Source organism: Theobroma cacao, chromosome 5, assembly GCF_000208745.1.
Source record: "Theobroma cacao cultivar B97-61/B2 chromosome 5, Criollo_cocoa_genome_V2, whole genome shotgun sequence".
NCBI lineage: Eukaryota > Viridiplantae > Streptophyta > Magnoliopsida > Malvales > Malvaceae > Theobroma > Theobroma cacao.
This window is the reverse complement of record NC_030854.1, coordinates 16,607,931-16,614,019: the sequence shown is the minus strand read 5'-3', so window position 1 is coordinate 16,614,019 and position 6,089 is coordinate 16,607,931.

Sequence of the window (6,089 nt, the reverse complement as noted above, 5' to 3'; positions counted from 1 at the left end):
CTATTATATATATGAATTTATTTTGCTCTTACGCTACAAAAAATTGTTTATGCAGGATTCTATAAATATGTTTTATAAGAAAATGAAATATTTTATTTAGTTTGATTAGCCAAAATTTCATTTTAAATGATGATTTAGATTACTAAAATTATTTTTAGATAAGAAATGTATATTTTTGGATCGTATGCTGTATTTTAACCAGGTTGCAAAATTTTTGGGTAAAAATGATCAAAATACCCTTGTGTGGAAGAAATTACATTTGTTTATTTTTGATTTAAAAATAATTTATATTCCCTTAAAACATGATATTTAGTAACTGTTGCTCACAGAGGAGACGTAAAATTGATGCAAGAGCCTTGCGAGGTTTCGGTTGACATTTCGGGTAATGAATGTCTATCGAGATATCGTGGCAGTTGTCATGGGCTCGAAGGGAGTACTGAGTCTTGACAAATGCTTTGTGATTGCAAAGCGAGACATGTCTAACACATGAACCAGAGTTAGCAAATTAGTGATGATTTTGAGAAAAAAAGGTGACGACATGGCCCTAAATCAATTTTTATTTAATGTGGAGGTGTTTAGTGTAGCACCCTTAATTTTTTATATGGCCTAAATGTGGTGTTCAGCAAGTGATTTGATGAGTAAACTTGAATACTCAATGTATATGCTTGTGGAGCATGTATATGAGCTATTGTGGTCTATAGAGAAAGGCTTTGAATTTTAGTGTGCATTAAGGATTCTAATAATATGGTAAAATAGCTAAGCCAATTGATGAGCTTAACTGAATTTTTGGTGTATATGTTTAAGAGTTTAAGAGTATGCCTTTGTCCATAGAGCAATGAATTGAGATATTGTCACATCCCATTTCCAGGAGGAATTGTGACCGATGCATGGACCCAAACGAGCATAACCCGTTAGGCCCAAGTAAGCCTCCTATCATAACATGATCAAACATTTATCACCTCATGCGGAAGCATCATATCACACTTATTAACATACATAATCATAATACATACATTCTTAAAACTTATTACACAATAAAAGAACTTCTCAACTTAATTGTGTAAGTTCAACTTAATACATCTATATGTGTATTAACAAGTGCCACTATCATAGTGCACAATAATATAAACATTAAATATCATCAGCACCCTCGGGTGTCCATATAGGCTTTTAAGCCATCATCATGATCTCATACATAACATTATTCATATAAGGTGTCCATACATTGGCGATATCAACATAAACACATTCATTGTCTGTAAACATAACATAAAGTAAAGATCGACTCATTAACGGAACGTGACCAACCCTTGAGGAATCAAGTGGCTATTAGACACTTACCAAGGAATGAAAATCAAACACTGGTATTCATGACACCCGTTACTATCAAATGCTATCATTGATCTGCAACAAAATAAATGGTAAAAATAACGTGTGAGTCACAAAGACTCCGTGAGTAGATATGGAAAAGGGACAAGCCAAGGGATAAGAGTATTTCTTAACCATGCATTTATAGCTCATGTCGTTCCTAACTTCCGAATCATAAAATTCATTATACATGTCATTTAAACTCATTTAAATACCTTTTGTTTAAAAACAAACTTATATAACCTTTAGAAATCCTTTACCTTTAAAATCCTTATCAAATTCACTTAGACATCCTTTCCTGTGTCATATTTATTGATGCATTATTGAATGTATCAATACTTTCAAGCATCTATCGATGCATTGGTAAAATGTATTGATACATTTCACACAGAAAGCCTCTTATGGCAATCTGTTTAGAATGTATCGATATGTGCTCCATATGTATCGATACTTTGAACACAAAGACCCAGTTTCTGAACAATTTTAGCATTTTTTCCATTCCTTAAGTCCTTTTACATCTTGGGACTATATTTAGGGCTCAATTCTTTTTACTAAGCACATTCTCATGCCATCATAAGGTATAAACCATAAACATTACTCAAATGAACTCAACATACAACATACCATAAAATAAACAACCATAATCATTTCATTAACATTAAAACTCATACATTGTGATAGTTTAACCCCCACCAACCTTGGGCTGGCAATGTATATCCCCATTGCACCCTGGGCTGGCAACGTATATCCCCATTCACCCTTAGGCATTTTATGATGCATCATAGAGTGTAGTCGTCACTTACACCCTGTGAGAATGGTATCAATCGCACTCTTTGAGTTCTAATACTCATAGCATGTGGTATGTGGAATGTCCTTCACATACATGCTTACTCATCTCATAAGGTATATGGAATTTACATCATATACATAATCTCATGGCATTAATCATGCATACTTAATCATCTCATGTAGTATATGGAATATACATCATGCACATATTCTCATGGCATTAATCATGCATACTTAATCACCTCATATGGTATATGGAATTTACATTATATACACCATCCTATAGTATACATCATGCATACTTGGTCATCTCATATGGTATATGGAATTTACAACATATACATAATCTTATAGAATTCATCATACCAACATGCATATTATAGCATCTATAAATAAGCATACAATATCTCATACCCACACTAGTCCGGAGATTGGAGTAATCGGGTGGACTTCAAACATAAGGTGCTTGTCCCCTTTGTTGAAAACTAATACATAGTAAAGTATTTACATACATAGTAGATTCATAAACATTTAAAAAAAATCAATTGAGTAAATCACATCACAATCATTATCAATTTATTTTCTTAAAATATCATTTTCATTCTAGAAAATCTCAAATCCTTTGATAACAAAATTTAGAGATATAATTTCAACATACATAAATAATCTTTTTCATCGAAATCATGTTAGCTTTACATATCAAAATAAGTTGAAAGTGGTGTATCCACTCACCTAATTGGAGAGTCGATTCCTAGCTCCAATCACAACTCCTTTGTAGCGTTATCCTTGGAGGTTTCAAGTGTTCCTATCATACAACAATCATCACAATCATTTCCAAGAATAAGAATTTCATAATAATCATTCTAGGTACTTTCGAAAGTACTCAACTTTGGCTAAACTAATTTTCTAGCTAAAACTCATGCTTAGAAACCCATAAATCTTCCATCCTTACCTTAGGTGAGCTTAGATGCTTAAGCAAATCATAAAACTTTTAAACTTAAATCACCAGCAGAAAGTTTAGGCAATAACACAACTATTTAAGTTATGAAAACCCAAAGCCAAAATATTTAAAAGCTAAAAATGTCACCTTTTTCCATAAAAACCTAAATTTAAGCTTTAGAATCATAAAAATGGAATTTTGGATCAAAATTGTGTTAAAAGAGCTTAAGAATCAGTGTTTACCTTGCAAATGCAACTGAAGGTTGCCAACCCTCAAAAAATGTGATATATTTATAAGCTAGGGTGTGAAAATATGTTTTTACCCCTTTTATTTTTCTGAAATCGATGAAATGTATTAATACATTATGAACATGTATCGATACATGTTCATCAAAAACCCTTTCTGGGCTAAATGTATCTGTAATGCCCCATACTTTGATATGGTGGCTAATAAAGCTTATCGGATGCCAATTGAGGTTAATTAGAATGTTTGAAAGTGATTAAAGGTGAAAGGAATAGTTTGGCATAGTTTGGAATAAAATATCTCGCACGCAAGGAAATAACAATTGGATAATAATATTTTTATTGAGGATGAATTAACGATATAAAAAGTGATTCAGAAGTGAATGGGGGCATAATAAGACATTTTGGGTGCCAAAGAGACAAGTGAAAAATTTGAGAATAAAATAATATTTTATTAATAAAATCTTATTAAAATATTAATATTTAATTCACTGTTGAAATTTTTCATGAAGGAGTATATGGTCAATCTAAGTGGGGGAGAAGAAGAACAAGGAAATTTCAGAGAAAAATGACGTTACTGGGACTCGCATGTCTTTATTAAATAAAGTTAGCATGGGTAAGTAAATATTTAAATATTTCGATGATACCACGTTGAAGCATAAACTTGATATTTTATTGATACAAGTGTTAAGGAGGACAAATGAAAAGAAATTGGAATTAAAAGATTGTGGGAGGATACAATTAAAAAGGGTGAAAACCTTGAAGGGTAAAATGGTAATTTTGCCATTAGTTTGGTCAAAGCTTCCAAAGGAAGCTTTGACTCTTCATTCTTATCCTATGGCTAGTTCTTATCTCCAGGCAAAAGATATTTTCTTCCTCAACTCCATGCTCCCACCCCATTTTCACCATGCCACCTTGCATTTTAAAAGAAAAATAGCTTTGCCTTGCAAGGAAAACCGTACTCTTGGAAAGAAAATAGATTAGATCAGTTGGAGGAAAGGAGAAAGGAAAGGAAGAAAGGAGAAAGAAAAATAGAGAAAGGAAGAAAAAGCTTGGTTTTGGTGATTCAAGCAAGGAAAGGTAAGGATTCTTGTTTTTAGCTTGAGTAATATTTGAAAATGAGTTAGTGACTAAGAGAAATGTCTTGTGGCAGCAAATATTGGCTTGATTGGAGAAAAATTAGTGACATACAAGCCAATAAACCCATGGGCACATGATGGACTCAAAGTGGAAAAGGAAAGCGATAAGCTTAACATTGTGTTTTAAAGCCTATGGTTAGTTAAATATTGTGAGGAAATAATTGTGCAAGTGTAGGCAGCATATGAATGAAAATTGTGGTGCATGTAAACTTAGGAAATCCTTGATGAAATTAGATATATAATTGCTGCCATATACGAGGTTATTGATGTGAAAATGATAGTTGAACTTGATAGATACCATTGGAAAGGATTAATATGTGTTCTAACGTTATAAACAAGTTGTCAGTACTTGTAATCTAAAGAATTGCGCAAGCAAAGGATATGAAGAACCTTAGCAAAAACGTGTCAAGATGCAAGCTAGTAGAATGAGGATTCATGATTGAATGAGAAAGAAGAGTGGAAATGATATATACTAAATGTATTGAGTTTAATTTGTTGCTAGGAAAGTTTGCCATGGTGGCATACCAGGTGAGGTAACGAGTGATCGGTAAGTAGAAATAGCGAGATACGCACTCAAATCAATACCGACGAAGCATCCCGCTATTGTAAAGTGAGTAAGGGGTGCCTATTTCAAAATTTCCATAGCTATATAATGTTATACGTTTTATAAACGTTGCTAGATTTCATTAAGTGCAATTATGGAAAACATGAGCTGTAAGCCTCAATAGGAGATTTCTAAATAGACTTACAATGATTTATACACTATTATTGTGGAAAGCATGAGCTGGTAGAACTTGTAGGAAATTGTCGATGCAAGTTGTTTTAAAAACTGTTTTGGATATATCTATAGATGAGCTATATGCGTAAAGTGTTTTAGAAACAGAGAAACAAGCCTTCTATACTGTTTTGTATTCAAAATCCGTGCCTTGTATTTTTGTGTGATATGCATAGTTTAAATGCAATTGTTAAATGATTTAAAATGCAAGTTTTGACTACTGGTTTTAGTCTGATCTTTGTATAAGAGAATACACCATGCCTTTTTATGTGAAAAGTAATTTGAAAGGTTATTGAACCTTGTTTTCAAATGGTTTTATTCAAAAGACTTGGAAACCTCAATTTGATTTTTGAAAATGGTTTTGACAAACCAAGTGCATCAAGATTAGGTCGGCTGTCACTTCGGTTAATTGTGACCCTCGTGCACGAGTGAGCTCTAGCTAGAGAACCTTTAGATCACCGACCGGCGGTTAGGCATGGCGGGGGCCATGACTTGTGACATGTATACATGGCTAGGCCACAAGTGATCCAGTAGAGTTAGACTCTCAGATGTGCATTGTAGCGACCACTTGATTCTCCGATGTCAACCAACATCATGGAGACTACCATGGCTATGGGAATCCGATGGAGTAAGACTCCCAGATTATTATTACGTGGAAGTGGGTCCACGTGTTGATATTATACTTTTTTACTTGAGAGCCTTTTGAGTTTTTTACGCATACTCTTTTGCATGGTGGAGGGTTCATATTTTCTCTGTATCTCCCCTTTTTTAAATAAAAGCTTTTCGTGCTTACTTGACAACCATGAGTTGGTTTATGTGGCTATACACTTTGATTT